Source organism: Hippoglossus hippoglossus, chromosome 5, assembly GCF_009819705.1.
Source record: "Hippoglossus hippoglossus isolate fHipHip1 chromosome 5, fHipHip1.pri, whole genome shotgun sequence".
Taxonomy (NCBI): domain Eukaryota; kingdom Metazoa; phylum Chordata; class Actinopteri; order Pleuronectiformes; family Pleuronectidae; genus Hippoglossus; species Hippoglossus hippoglossus.
This window is the reverse complement of record NC_047155.1, coordinates 23109751-23117947: the sequence shown is the minus strand read 5'-3', so window position 1 is coordinate 23117947 and position 8197 is coordinate 23109751.

Below are 8197 nucleotides of genomic sequence, written 5' to 3'. Positions count from 1 at the left end.
AGTAGCACTGGAAGGGAGGTGTGTGGGGGGTGAGGAGTTAGGGGGGGGGGTGCGGGTCTCCCTAGTTGCCAAGCGAACGCCATATGGGCAGCTCACTGGTGTTACTGGGGGCCCGGGGCAGTTCCCAGAATTCACATGATAATGAAGCCCGGGGCCATTCAGAGTGCTGGCCTAAAGCTGGGCCTAAGAGCTTTTGATAGCCCCCAGCAGCCTGTAGGCCTGCCCACCCCGGGCCCAGCCAGCTTTCCTGCCAGGCCCAAACCACCTGTTTGATTTTCCCAGGGCCCTGCCACAGCGGAGCAAGAGCAGAGAAAGAGGGACCAGGGAGGAGGAGGGGAGGGGCAGCAAAGGAATGTCTCCCTCTTATTTTGTCACTGAGTGTGTACTTCCCATTCACTTCCTCTTTATAATCCTCCAGCCCTCCCCTCACGTGCACACACACATACACACTGTTGCATAAACATGGACGTGCACGTGAACACACGCACACGCACCCGAGTATAACCTAGGATGCAACATACACACACACCACACACACCCCTGCTGACCCACACACAGTCCCTTTCCCCTTTTGTTAAACCCCCTGCAACAATCCCAGGGAGAAGAATGAAGTTTAAAAGTAGGGCACCTTCTGCTGCATCGAAGTTTCACACAAGCGTAATTCCTGGAAGAGGGGCCCTGGGTGAAAGCAGGGCGTTTGTCTTAGCAGGCGTGTCTCTCAGTTCTACGTGGGAACCAGGAGGATGTTCACCGGGCGAGCCGAGGGGACTGGGCGACTGGCAGTGGCCGTTGGGTGGGGGTGATGAGACTGGGGTGGTTGAAGGGACACCATGAGAGGAAAGGAGGGGATGGGAGGGAGCAGGGAAAGGGAATGATATTTGTGGCACTTGCGGGGGGTCGATGTATGTTTACCAAAAGGGCACATTCCTCTGTCGTGAGAATGGCTGGTCCATGTGCAGCAAAAGCACCGGGACAGACGGGGCAGATGGTCCCAGGCCATTGCTCACTGCAGCCACATGGAAACACAGGTTCATGCCCCACTTGTTGCTGTGTCGAACAATCAAAGTGAACTTCAGGTCTTTGATTTGGCTACGGACCTTGAAATGACATTTGCATATGCTGACTCAATGTGCGCTTTCTTGAGTGTGGTGGAATATTTCCTGTTGTGAAATCGTGTGACGTGATCGCGTAAAACACACACACACACACACTGGGAGCACAGGTGTGCAGGTGTGACGCTGTGTACTCTGCGGCCACTTCTAGTTCCCGGTGTGAAGGCGGGGCAGCGTTCCTACAGTTTAACCAGAAATGCTGCCTTGCTGGGGGCTAAACACCTGCGTTGCACTCCCAGAGAAAAGGGCAGGGAGTGGGGGTGTAAACCTGAGCTGCTGGTGTTTAACCCCCACCCCTACCTAACAGGGTCTCTGGTTACTGTAGTCCCCTGGCTGCGCTGTTTCTTATAGCACGTTGTTAAGGTCAGGTGAAACAAGGGACATCATGCATAGAAACATTACAATAAACACTACACTGTAGCTCTATTGAATGTGACAAGAATACACACACCTACACCTGTTGCACCTGTGCTGCCTCCTGTAGGCCACATGAATAGATAGCCTGATTCCCACACCCATGTAAATTAACTTCCTCTTGCTGTTGCACCCTCTATACAGCGCCGATAAATAGTAACAACAAACAAGAGGGGAAACTCGAGCAGGCTCAGATCACAGCTGAGCCAGCCGAGTCTGTTAAGGTGGGACTTTGGTGTCAAGAGCGTCAGGAGAGAGAAACAAAAACTCCCCAAGGCCCAAATAACTTGATTATACCCGCTCCACAATCAAAACAAAAGTGGCAAGACCCAATCTGTTCACTGTCAATGGTGGCTCTCATTTGTCAAGCCCATCCAAGAGGTTGGTTCTCAGGCGACTCACACAATGCCCAGTGACAAACAGGAGGGCTCTCCTTTTAGCCTTGCCTGCCACTGGGAAGCCCATCTGAAGTATTAATCTTTGGGTGGAAGAGTGGAGGAGAGGGCTCAGCCTGGCCCAGCCATTGTCCCCAGGCCTGGGCCCTCTGAATGGGGCTTTGTCAGCTCCCCAGCTGCCACTGTCCATGCTCCATCTTTGGGCTTTGGCTCCCATGTCCCGTGGCCGTGCTGACTGGACGCCTCCGTGCAGCTGTGGGGATGTGCGGCGTTTGTGTGTGTGTGTGCGGGATGGGCAGAGAGAGAGAGGTCAGGTGACAGGACCATTCGTCTCACACACACAAGGAACAGACTCACACAAATATGTGGCTTTACATAGGATCTCACTCTGCATTTCAAAGTGGTGCATGCAGTTGTCATGGAATCATGAAAACACCAGAATGAGTTTAATATTAGTTCAGTTTCTTATTGCACTTTATCCATGGAAAACATTCCTGTACTGTATAATAAACATATATAGATATACTATTAATGTCCCCTTATAAAGTTATCAATTATACCTATTGATTTGACAAAATCCTAGGAAAAAAGCAATTTGAGTATGATCCAACTAACTTTGCACTTATATTTTATTTTGTGAAGCACCTTGTAACTTTGGTTTGGAAAGGCACTAATACATAAAGTTTTATTATTTTAATTTATGCAATTGGGCATTGACGATGACCTGGGATTTGGTTTCTCTCTCTAGATGAATCTGCTAATTATTTAGGATATATTTAATGCCTTATACAAACAGTATTATTCATTAACCCCTCCACCAGCCTCTTGTTCAACATTACTGTCTGAGATGTAAATTAGCAAACATTGGACACAGAAAGAGGGACAATACTGGAGCTGATGTGAAGGTTTCCTGAAACATTTGTTTGTTCTCCATCTCCCTCCTGCAGCAGGAGGCAGCTGGCCAGCAGCAATCAGGCCTGTCCCCCATAGGCATCTTCTGGCTACCAGCTGGGAACAGCTGGTCTCTCCTTCTGCTACCAGTGGACCTGGGCCCTGCTGGAGGTCCTGGAAGAGGAGGAGGCCTCATACAGGATCAGACAAACAGGCAGCTTTCACACACAGACAGGTTCTGCTAATGAAGAGTCCTCATTAGGCAACATTTACAGTCCCTGCGGAGGTGCACCTATTGTTCAGTCAGTGGTTTCAGGGGGAGATCTACAGACCCAGGGCCCCACCGTCTCACCGTAGCCTCGGTGCAAAGTCAGTGTTAGCTCACCCGAGCGTCCGCTGTGTGATGTCAGCGGCAAACTGTTGCTAAAGTCAAAGAAGCAGAGGGAGGGGAGACTAGTTGCTGGTGGTGCTTGGGGGGGGTTTGATGAGCGGACGGAAAAGGGACTCGGGCGTTATTAGATTTGCAACAAGCCGTAACACTGTCTCCCATTGTGTATCCCTCCACCCCTGCCCTCCCCCAAGCCCCTGACCGCAGAGAACTCTTACCCAGCATCCCCTCCTTCTCCAACTCCTTCTCACCCCCTCCTCAACCAGCACCCCACCCCACACCCCCCAACTAAAGCTCTCTCACCAGGCAATTGCCACTGGAGTGGAAAGTATTCCAGAGCACAATGCCTATGCTCTCAATGGGTGCTTTAGCATGCCACCAGTGCGCTGTCACCAGCAGATGGGGAGCTAATTAGAAGCCATTAAAGGGCTTTGATAGTGTGTGTGGGAACCAGGCGGAGGGAGATGGCCACAGGGGTGTAAAGGAGGGGTGAGATTCAGGTCTAGTGAATGCGCACACACATACGTATGTACACAAGTGAGGGAAAGAGATAGAGAGCGAGCTGTCCCTGTGAGTCCTCCGGGGGCCAAGGACACAGAGCAGTGGACACCTGTGGGGCTTCAAGGATCTCTGTGAGGCTGCGGAGCACAAACTATCAGATGGAGATAGTGTTCCTGTAACCTGCCCCTGGCTCTCAGGGGATGGCATCCATCCACCCACCCAGTCTGCCCGCCCGTCTGCACACAGGAAAAACACCAACAAGCGACGCGGCTCCAGCCTGTCTGCACTGGGGAATGACACATCTCTGAACCAGGACTCCCACAGGAAGTGACTCCCAACCACGGGTCCTCAGTCATTACAGAGGCTGCGCTGCCCAGGGAGGTGCCAGGGCCATGCCGGGGCACACCAGGAATCCAGGCAGAAACATACATAACACACCCACAGAGGCAGTGACACACACACACACACACACACACACAGTGTTACAAGTTCTCACACACAGCACACACTTCCTCCACTTGTGCCTGTGACTGATGAGTCTCGAGTCAATCGTCACTCGGCCGCAGAGAGCTGTGACAGTGTGGTGTGGTAAAGTTTTTGTATCTGACACCACACACACCCCTCCCTGTCTCACATGAGCCTCTCCACACACCTGCACACAGGTGTGATCATTATCAAGCAAACAGGAAGAGCCTGACTGGGAACTGGAAACTAATCCCACAGCTGCAGGGAGAAGACCTATGTGTGTGTGTGTGTGTGTTAGTAAAAATTTTGAAAACTTGCATGTGGTGCTCGCCTCTCATTATCAAATTCCTCCCCGTTTCTTTTCAACAGTGTATCTCAATAATCGTACTGAAGTCAAATCCTCTGTCTAAGAAAGCGTTTATTCTTCTCCGCCATCATTGTGCTTTGGTCCCTTTCATGTTTCAGGAAGTAGTATGAGAATTACTTATTGTCCCCCACAGTAATAACAGCAGCAAAAGTGTGAAAGCCTTGCTGGAATGTCCTATTTCCTCTGAATGGATTCCTGCACCGACGTTTCACACTTCCTGTAGTGTGCTCTTATAGATCTACAGTTTTTGCCTTATCGTGATTAAGAGGGCGTACTAGCTGTTATGTTTTCCTCTACACCAAATGGAACAATTTATCCTGGAAAAAATAAACGCTACTGGGAAACGGCTTGTGTGCTGGCACAAATATAGCCAAGATACACAATGTCCTGAAAAGAAGACAAGTTGTTGCCTTTCTGCTGTTTGATGGATGGGGGATGCTGCAGCAGAAACAGTAGCCTGTCGTAGGAATAAAATACTAAGTGATAATCGACTCACATATAACGAGTCCCCTGGGAAATGAATTCTGTGTCAGCGGTGAAGGGGGAGCTGCGAGAGGGCACTGGCGTTGTCAGTTAAAATCAGGAGCTAATATGTTTCACTTTTCTCTCCCCTCCTCTGCCTCATCGCTCTGTCTTCTCTCTCCCCTCGCCTTGATGTGCTGTAAACAGGCTAAAAAGGGCCCAGCTGTGTGGAGTTATTGTTGGTGTCAGTAGGAAGTGCTGATAGCTTTTGCAGCTGAACAAAAGCTGGATGAGGGGAGTGGAGGGGCGCTCCAGACACTGTGGCTCCAGCCTAGATTCTCTCCCACAATCCCTGCACCGCACTCCCATTGTTCTACCCACCCGGCCCTCCCTCCGCCCTGTCAGCTGCGACCTAGGACAGAGGGCAAAAAAAAAGGGGAAAAAAAGAAAGTTTTTTTAAAAGTTTTTATGGGCTACTGCAACAGCTAGAAGAAACAGTCCCAGTGGTAGTTAACTTTGTTACAGGACAACAACACTGACGTTGGCTTTGGTGTAACATCTGTGCAGATTTTAGCAGAGGCTCTTTAAACAGCATTTAAATTCTAATCTGAAGGGAAGAAGCTGGTTTTATTTCTTCAGGAGGATACAAATAGATTTAAAACGTGTGAAAAACACACGTGTCAGTCTGCACAAATACCAGAAAACTAATTTAAACTAAATTCTACATTTGTAATATAAAAATGTATGCATAAACAAATTGCAACAATTATACGCTGCAGATTCTGGTCAGTAAAAGTACAATTATAACAGTGGAATTTAACAGTGAGCACAACTACTCAAGTTGTGTACTTATTCTTAATATAAAATAATGAAATATATAAAATATATGATCAACTTGTAACATTTCATGCATTGTTATAGAGTAGATATTCACATTGGCCAGCAACAATATAAAAACCCAGCTTACATGTAAATGAGTCAGTAATATTATGGTGATATAATATACATAATGATATATATAACATACCAGTGTCACACATAATGGTTATTTTTTACTTTGGATACATTTGTGTGATAACCAGCAGTTTTACTTGAGTAGGTTTTTGAATGTGGGAGCTGCTCATGTCTTCCACTGTATTATAATAGTTGTTTTGTATTTAGATAAGTGGGCTATTATATCACTGTAGTTGCTGCTGTAAGCCAGTGGAATATATGTGTGACGGGTAACATTGAATATGGAAACAGATTTTTGTCCTGTTGTACCCACAGGGGCAAATAGTGAAGTGGGCTGTGTGAAGGAATGCAACAGTTATTTAGTGTCACAAGTCAATTAATCTATTTGCATTTAGCAAATGTACTGAGAGATTTCAAGAGAAGTTAGGGTGGTTTATAGATTAAAAATGAAATTAAATAAAAAGTTTTATTCCTACTCCTTAATTTAAAACATTAATTTGTTGGTGTCTCAATATAAATAGTCTAAATCAGTGTTATCCTGCAGTGAGAACAGGGTCATACAGTTGTGACAGTGGCTGTGTGCAGGAATGTAACCGATTTAATTAGATTTAGCACAGTCACTGAAGAATATAAAGAGAAATCACATGGTTTATTTTTTGTTTATCACTGAAAAATAAATAAGTTTTTTTCTACTCCATAAAACATCAAATTAAATGAGTTTGAATATATTATAGTGTAAATCAGTATTATCCTGCAGGGAGCACAGGGTCATACAGTTGTGACGGCGGCTGTGCAGGAATGCAACAGTTATTTAGTGTTAAAATGCAACAGATTCCTTTAGTTTTACTGAAAAATATAATTTTATTTATATTTTTGGTGTATGCAAAATGAAATAAATGAGATCAGAGTTGGTTTCCCATATAAAGGATCAGACTAAAGTTGTTTTAATATATTATAGTGTAAATCAGTATTATCCTGCAGTGAGCACAGGGTCATACAGTTGTGACAGCGGCTGTGCAGGAATGCAACAGTTGTTTAGTTCTAAAAAGAAGTGACAACATAATGCGGAGCCCTCCTCCTCCTCCTCCTCCTCCTCCTCCTCCTCCTCCTCCTTCTCCTCCTGTTGACCTGCTGACAGTGTCAGTGCAGGTGCGGGGTTGTAATCCCATCCCGCTGCTTTAAGGTGATAAATGAACGAGAGAGAAGAGAAAAGCTCCGGTTTGTTCTCAGGACTCGGTCCCGCGCAGCTCGCAGGTGAAGGAGGAGCGCGCCCTCCTTGTTTGACGTCTCCATGGAGACCGCCCGAGCGGCGCCAGGCTGACAGGCGTCAAGGCTCCGATGAATGGGTGACGTCACCGCGCTGGCGCCTGCCAGTCTGCTCGGGCTTGTTTGGACAATCTGGGGGGAAGATTCAGAGAGAGAGCGAGAGAGAGAGACGCCATCACACACTCTCTCACACACACACACACACACACTGCAGAAACATGTGAAGGAATCCGTGAAGCTGCTTCACACACTGGAGCTGCAGAGGCGCAGGAGAAAGAGACTCTGTGCCTCCAGAAATAAAGAAAATACAGCTTCAGACAGCTCCGAGTCAGAGAGTGGCGAGGAAATGAAGTTCACCCTCTTGTTGTAATGTTGTTAAACTCCTGATTTCATAAACCCAGTAAACTCGGTGTAGCTGCATTCCTGCACACGTCCCTCTGCACTCACTTTTATCATCTTGAACTGATCTCAGCTGATAAAGTTTATATCTTTTTTTTTTTTCCCAGCATCCTCTGTCCCCCGTGTCTCCACTTTGTTTTCACTGTACTATCCTCATGCACATCTGCACCATTGTGAGAGGCTAAATCTAGGGCACCGTGGTCGCCTCATTATCATTAACCATTCATCCTATTCAGCCCCGTCCCATCCCACACACATTCTCACAGCACATACCCGGGCAGGCATTCACCACCCCGTGACTGTCCCCAGGCAATCTACACCTGCAGAGTCCCCAAGCCATGGACAGCTGGATTCCCACATATTACCCATAAAAGACACACATTTGTTTCCATTTGTAACGCCATCCCTCAAACAGATTGTAAATCCCGATAACCAGGCGAGAGCGGCCATTGGGCGATAGCGCGGCTGTGGACCCACCCGCCAACACAAAGGGAGCCATCTCATTGGCCCACTGCCTTCAAACAGGAGGACTCGTGCACGCCCCCCGGCTCCTGCTCTGGTATATACAGGAGGAGGTTTGCCC